Source organism: Misgurnus anguillicaudatus, unplaced genomic scaffold (genome assembly GCF_027580225.2).
Source record: "Misgurnus anguillicaudatus unplaced genomic scaffold, ASM2758022v2 HiC_scaffold_34, whole genome shotgun sequence".
Lineage (NCBI taxonomy): Eukaryota > Metazoa > Chordata > Actinopteri > Cypriniformes > Cobitidae > Misgurnus > Misgurnus anguillicaudatus.
Genome location: NW_027395284.1, coordinates 5055521 through 5063020, shown reverse-complemented (window position 1 = coordinate 5063020; position 7500 = coordinate 5055521).

Below are 7500 nucleotides of genomic sequence, written 5' to 3'. Positions count from 1 at the left end.
GGCGGCCCTGTCCCGCCCAAGACGAAGCGCCTTCGTCGGCCTGACATGTAGGGTCGTCGACCCTGGAAGTGCGCGAGTCACCCGACTCGACTTTAGCTGAGGCCGGGGAGGCCGGCCCGTCCCCGTCCGTGCCCGGGGACGATGCACCTTTGTCGGTGCGACCGAGAGGGTCGTCGACCCTGGAAGTGCGCGAGTCACCCGACTCGACTTTTTCACTGAGGCCGGGGAGGCCGGCCCGTCCCCGTCCGTGCCCGGGGACGATGCACCTTTGTCGGTGCGACTGAGAGGGTCGTCGACCCTGGAAGTGCGCGAGTCACCCGACTCGACTTTTTCACTGAGGCCGGGGAGGCCGGCCCGTCCCCGTCCGTGCCCGGGGACGATGCACCTTTGTCGGTGCGACTGAGAGGGTCGAGGACCCTGGAAGTGCACGAGCCACCCAACTCGACTTCCATAGCGGTCGGCGGCCCTGTCCCGCCCAGACACGAAGCACCTTTGTCGGTGCGACCGAGAGGGTCTTGGACCCTGGAAGTGCGCGAGCCACCCAACTCGACTTCCATAGCGATCGGCGGCCCTGTCCCGCCCAGACACGAAGCACCTTTGTCGGTGCGACCGAGAGGGTCTTGGACCCTGGAAGTGCACGAGCAACCCAACTCGACTTCCATAAGGGCCGGGGAGGCCGGCCCGTCCCCGTCCGGGGACGAAGCACCTTTGTCGGTGCGACTGAGAGGGTCTTGGACCCTGGAAGTAAACGAGCCGCCACACTCGACTTCCATAGAGGAAGGCGGCCCTGTCCCGCCCCAGACGATGCACCTTCGTCTGTCACACTGAGAGGGTCTTGGACCCTGGAAGCCGCCCCACTCGACTTCCATAGAGGTCGGCGGCCCTGTCCCGCCCCAGACGATGCACCTTCGTCTGTCACACGGAGAGGGTCTCGGACCCTGGAAGCCGCTCCACTCGACTTCCACGCTCGCTCGCTCCTTCGTCCGCGCCCCACGAGAATCAGGGACGCCCCGGGGCCGGCCGCTCGCCCGACCGACTTCCGGGACTCCCGGGACCGCCCGTGAGGCCTTCCGACGTCGCCCGAGACGAAGCGCGCGGGGTCGGTGCGCCCGAGAGGGCAGGAGGCACCGGGGCCGGCCGCTCGCCCGACCGGCTTCCGGGTCTCCGAGACCGCTCGGGTGACCTATCCTCGCGCCCGCCCGACCGACGGCCGGGGGCCCTCCGCGACCGGGGGTTTCCGTTTTACGGCCGACGCCGAGATCCTTCGACGGTTCCGACTCGTTTTGTTACGCTTTTGTCGGTTCGCGCCCGCGTTTGAGAGTATGCGTGCGGGGCCGAACCTCTGAGGCCGTGGCCTCGATCCAGGGCGGATCTTTTCTCACGTTTTATAAGGCCGTAGCCTAGATCCAGAGACTTTAGGATCTTTTAGCGGCTCGTGAGCCGTAGCGTTGATCCAGGGCGGATCTTTTAACAGGTTTTTAAGCCGTAGCTTTGATCCAGGGCGGATCTTTTCACGTCCGTAGCCTACAGATCCAGGGACTTTTGGATCTTATTGCCGTTTTTAGGCCGTAGCCTTGATCCAGGGCGGATCTTTTGGTGGTTTTTAAGCCGTAGCATTGATCCAGGGCGGATCTTTTTGCGGCCGTAGCCGAGTTCCCATCACCCAAGAAAGCTTTTCTTTTTAGGCCGTAGCCTGGATCCAGGACGGATCTTTCCGCCTAGGCGGCACGCGGATATGGGTTTCCCATCTTTCGGGTACAAGAGAGAGCTCTTTGCGAGCTTTTGGCCGCTCCGCGACCGACGCGTTCGCCCCGGGCGCTGCCTCGCCTCAGACGCCCTTCGACCGTTCCAACCGTTCCAGTTCTTTTAACGGTTCTTTCGTTCGTCGCACACCGAGGCTGGGCCAGACCTAACGGGAATCTCTTGTCTCTGTCTGCCCTGGGACGGCTATGGAAGTAGTGGCGAGGAGCTCGTCCCTATAAACCCGATGGCACCTGTTCACACTACCGGCCCTTTTGAGACGGGGCCCTGCCCGTGGCGGGCCCGGGAGGAGGCGCCCGCGTCGGTACGCGCGACGAGGTCCGACACCCTGGAAGTGCGCGAGTCACCCGACTTTAGCTCCATATTTTTCGCCGCACACCTCATGCCCAGGATGAGGCGCCCTCGTCGGTACGCGCGACGAGGTCCGACACCCTGGAAGTGCGCGAGTCACCCGACTTTAGCTCCATGTTTTCCGACGCACACCTCGCGTCCGCTCACGAGACCTCGTTTCGGCCTAGGGGTGTGCCACGTACCGCCCTCGCGTCCGCTTACGAGCGTCTTCTCGGGCTCGGCGGTGGGTCGAAGACCCTGGAAGTGTAGGACTTCCAGGACGCACGGGCGGCCGCGCACCGTCCCGAGCGCCCGCTTCCGAGTCACCCCTTCGGGCTAGGCAGGCTGGGTCGAGGGCCCTGGAGGTCCCCGACTTCCAGGAGGGAGGGCGGCCCTGTCCCGACCCGGCGTCCGCTCCCGAGTCACCCATTCGGGCTAGGTAGGCTTGGTCGGGTACCCTGGAGGTCCCCGACTTCCAGGAGGGAGGGCGGCCCTGTCCCCACCCGGTGTCCGCTCCCGAGTCACCCATTCGGGCTAGGTAGGCTTGGTCGAGGGCCCTGGAGGTCCCCCGACTTCCAGGAGGGAGGGCGGCCCTGTCCCCACCCGGTGTCCGCTCCCGAGTCACCCATTCGGGCTAGGTAGGCCTGGTCGAGGGCCCTGGAGGTCCCCGACTTCCAGGAGGGAGGGCGGCCCTGTCCCGCCCGCCTCGGAGGCCTCCCCTCGGGCAGGGGAGGCAGGGTCGGGGGCCCTGGATGTCCCCGACTTCCAGGAGGGAGGGCGGCCCTGTCCCCACCCGGTGTCCGCTCCTGAGTCACCCATTCGGGCTAGGTAGGCTGGGTCGAGGGCCCTGGAGGTCCCCGACTTCCAGGAGGGAGGGCGGCCCTGTCCCGACCCGGTGTCCGCTCCTGAGTCACCCCTTCGGGCTAAGCAGGCTGGGTCGAGGGCCCTGGAGGTTAGGGTTAGGACGCTTCCGACCCTGGAAGTGCGCGAGTCACCCGACTCGACTTTCGCTGAGGCCGGGGAGGCCGGCCCGTCCCCGTCCGTGCCCGGGGACGATGCACCTTCGTCGGTGCGACTGAGAGGGTCGAGGACCCTGGAAGTGCGCGAGCCACCCGACTCGACTTTTTCACTGAGGCCGGCCCGTCCCCGTCCGTGCCCGTGGACGATGCACCTTTGTCGGTGCGACTGAGAGGGTCGAGGACCCTGGAAGTGCACGAGCCACCCGACTCGACTTTTTCACTGAGGCCGGGGAGGCCGGCCCGTCCCCGTCCGTGCCCGGGGACGATGCACCTTTGTCGGTGCGACTGAGAGGGTCGAGGACCCTGGAAGTGCGCGAGCCACCCGACTCGACTTCCATTGCGGTCGGCGGCCCTGTCCCGCCCAGAGACGAAGCACCTTCGTCGGTGCGACCGAGAGGGTCTTGGACCCTGGAAGTGCGCGAGCCACCCGACTCGACTTTTTCACTGAGGCCGGGGAGGCCGGCCCGTCCCCGTCCGTGCCCGGGGACGATGCACCTTTGTCGGTGCGACTGAGAGGGTCGAGGACCCTGGAAGTGCGCGAGCCACCCGACTCGACTTCCATAGCGGTCGGCGGCCCTGTCCCGCCCAGACACGAAGCACCTTTGTCGGTGCGACCGAGAGGGTCTTGGACCCTGGAAGTGCGCGAGCCACCCGACTCGACTTTTTCACTGAGGCCGGCCCGTCCCCGTCCGTGCCCGGGGACGATGCACCTTTGTCGGTGCGACCGAGAGGGTCGAGGACCCTGGAAGTGCGCGAGCCACCCGACTCGACTTTTTCACTGAGGCCGGCCCGTCCCCGTCCGTGCCCGGGGACGATGCACCTTTGTCGGTGCGACCGAGAGGGTCGAGGACCCTGGAAGTGCGCGAGCCACCCGACTCGACATTTTCACTGAGGCCGGCCCGTCCCCGTCCGTGCCCGGGGACGATGCACCTTTGTCGGTGCGACCGAGAGGGTCGAGGACCCTGGAAGTGCGCGAGCCACCCGACTCGACTTTTTCACTGAGGCCGGCCCGTCCCCGTCCGTGCCCGGGGACGATGCACCTTTGTCGGTGCGACTGAGAGGGTCGAGGACCCTGGAAGTGCGCGAGCCACCCGACTCGACTTCCATAGCGGTCGGCGGCCCTGTCCCGCCCAGAGACGAAGCACCTTTGTCGGTGCGACCGAGAGGGTCTTGGACCCTGGAAGTGCGCGAGCCACCCGACTCGACTTCCATAGCGGTCGGCGGCCCTGTCCCGCCCAGACACGATGCACCTTTGTCGGTGCGACCGAGAGGGTCGAGGACCCTGGAAGTGCGCGAGCCACCCGACTCGACTTTTTCACTGAGGCCGGCCCGTCCGTGTCCGTGCCCGGGGACGATGCACCTTTGTCGGCGCGACTGAGAGGGTCGAGGACCCTGGAAGTGCGCGAGCCACCCGACTCGACTTTTTCCACTGAGGCCGGGGAGGCCGGCCCGTCCCCGTCCGTGCCCGGGGACGATGCACCTTTGTCGGTGCAGGGGAGGCTGGGTCGTGTGCCCTGGAGGTCCCCGACTTCCAGGAGGGAGGGCGGCCCTGTCCCCACCCGGTGTCCGCTCCTGAGTCACCCATTCGGGCTAGGTAGGCTGGGTCGAGGGCCCTGGAGGTCCCCGACTTCCAGGAGGGAGGGCGGCCCTGTCCCGACCCGGTGTCCGCTCCTGAGTCACCCCTTCGGGCAGGGGAGGCAGGGTCGGGGGCCCTGGAGGTCCCCGACTTCCAGGAGGGAGGGCGGCCCTGTCCCGGCCCGGTGTCCGCTCCTGAGTCACCCCTTCGGGCAGGGGAGGCTGGGTCGAGGGCCCTGGAGGTCCCCGACTTCCAGGAGGGAGGGCGGCCCTGTCCCGACCCGGTGTCCGCTCCTGAGTCACCCCTTCGGGCAGGGGAGGCTGGGTCGAGGGCCCTGGAGGTCCCCGACTTCCAGGAGGGAGGGCGGCCCTGTCCCGCCCGCCTCGGAGGCCTCCCCTCGGGCAGGGGAGGCAGGGTCGGGGGCCCTGGAGGTCCCCGACTTCCAGGAGGGAGGGCGGCCCTGTCCCGGCCCGGTGTCCGCTCCTGAGTCACCCCTTCGGGCAGGGGAGGCTGGGTCGAGGGCCCTGGAGGTCCCCGACTTCCAGGAGGGAGGGCGGCCCTGTCCCGCCCGCCTCGGAGGCCTCCCCTCGGGCAGGGGAGGCAGGGTCGGGCGCCCTGGAGGTCCGGACCTCCAGGGGGAGGGAGCCCGACCCCGTGCCCGGGGAGGGTGAGCCTAGGTCGGGTAGGCTCGCGCGAGATCGAAGGGCTGGCTCGCCGAGGACGCTCTCCCCTATATACCCGATGGCACCTGTTCGCCCTACCGTCCCTTGCCGTGGGGGACCCCGCCGGGTCCGCGGCCGGGAGGGTGCGCCTCGGTCGGCCCGGACGAGAGGGTCGGGGGGCCTGGAGGTGCGCGGGCCGCCCGGATTTCACCCAGGGGGGGTCTGCGACCGCGGCATGCCCGCCTCGGAGGCCTCCCCTCGGCCCGGACGAGAGGGTCGGGGGGCCCGGAGGTGCGCGGGCCGCCCGGATTTCACCCAGGGGGGTCGGCGGCCGCGGCCTGCCCGCCTCGGAGGCCTCCCCTCGGCCTGGGTCGGCGGGGTCGGGGTGCCCGGAGGTCGACCGGTCGCCCGGGTGCCCCCGGGGGCCTGCGTTAGCCGGCGAGGCCGTACGACGCACCGTTTCCGAGATATCGGCCAATGAACTGCCGGGCGCCGTATCTCCGGCCCCCGGGGTCGCACGGACTCGCGGCCGGGCTCGTTGGAAAGGTCTCGTCCGGGGCTTTCCGGCGACGCCGGCCGCGAGTCCGTGCGACCCCGGGGGCCGGAGATACTTCCGGTCGAAAATCCGAATTTCGTTACCGCGCCGCGCCGGCGCCTCGGGCCCGGGGCCTTCGACCTTCGGGTCGGTCGGTCCGCCGGAGGGGGCCTGTCGAACGAGCCCACCCGCGAGTCTCTGGCCCCTTCCGCGGCGGAGATACGGGGGGCCGCCCGCGGACATTCCCGCGGCCGTAGCTCCGGCGCCTCGGGTCCGAGACCTTAGCCCTTCGGGTCGTTCGCTCTACCCGAGGGGACCTTTCGAACGAGCCCGCCCTCGACCCGCTGACCCTTTCCGCGGCCGAGATACGGCGGTTCGAAAAAAAAAAAACGCTCGTCCGGAGCTCGGGCGCCCCTAGCGTCCGCTGCGTTCGTCGGCCGGAGGCGCGGCCGGTCTCGTTCGAAAGGTCTCGCCCGGGGCTTTCCGACGACGCCGGCCGCGAGTCCGTGCGACCCCGGGGGCCGGAGATACTTCCGGTCGAAGTTCGGAAAACTTCCTACGGCCGTATCTCGGGCGCCTCGGGGCCGAGACCTTAGCCCTTCGGGTCGGTGGCTCTACCGGAGGAGACCTTTCGAACGAGCCCACCCGCGGGTCTCTAGCCCCTTCCGCGGGGGGGATAGGCCGGTCCGTCTCCGGATTTTCCCACGGCCGTAGCTCGGGCGCCTTAGGTCCGAGACCTTAGCCCTTTGGGTCGGTGGCTCCGCGGGGGGAGACCTTTCGAACGAGCCCACCCGCGAGTCTCTAGCCCCTTCCGCGGCCGAGATACGGAGTACCACCGCCGCACCTTTAAAAGGCCGTAGCTCGGGCGCCTTAAGTCCGAGACCTTAGCACTTTGGATCGTTTACTCCACCGGAGGAGACCTTTCGAACGAGCCCACCCGCGAGTCTCTAGCCCCTTCCGCGGCCGAGATACGGAGTACCACCGCCGCACCTTTAAAAGGCCGTAGCTCGGGCGCCTTAAGTCCGAGACCTTAGCCCTTTGGATCGTTTACTCCACCGGAGGAGACCTTTCGAACGAGCCCACCCGCGAGTCTCTAGCCCCTTCCGCGGCCGAGATACGGAGTACCACCGCCGCACCTTTAAAAGGCCGTAGCTCGGGCGCCTTAAGTCCGAGACCTTAGCCCCTTGGGTCGGTTACTCTATCCGAGGGGACCTTTCAGACGAGCCAACCCGCGTCTCTCTAACCCTAACCCCGGCCGAGATACGGACCACCACCGCGGCACCTTTAAACGGCCGTAGCTCGGGCGCCTTACGTCCGAGACCTTAGCCCTTTGGATCCCTTACTCCACCGGAGGAGACCTTTCAGACGAGCCAACCCGCGTCTCTCTAACCCTAACACCGGCCGAGATACGGACCACCACCGCCGGACCTTTAAACGGCCGTAGCTCGGGCGCCATACGTCCGAGACCTTAGCCCTTTGGATCCCTCACTCCACCGGAGGAGACCTTTCAGACGAGCCAACCCGCGTCTCTCTAACCCTTTCCCCGGCCGAGATACGGACCACCACCGCGGCACCTTTAAACGGCCGTAGCTCGGGCGCCTTACGTCCGAGACCTTA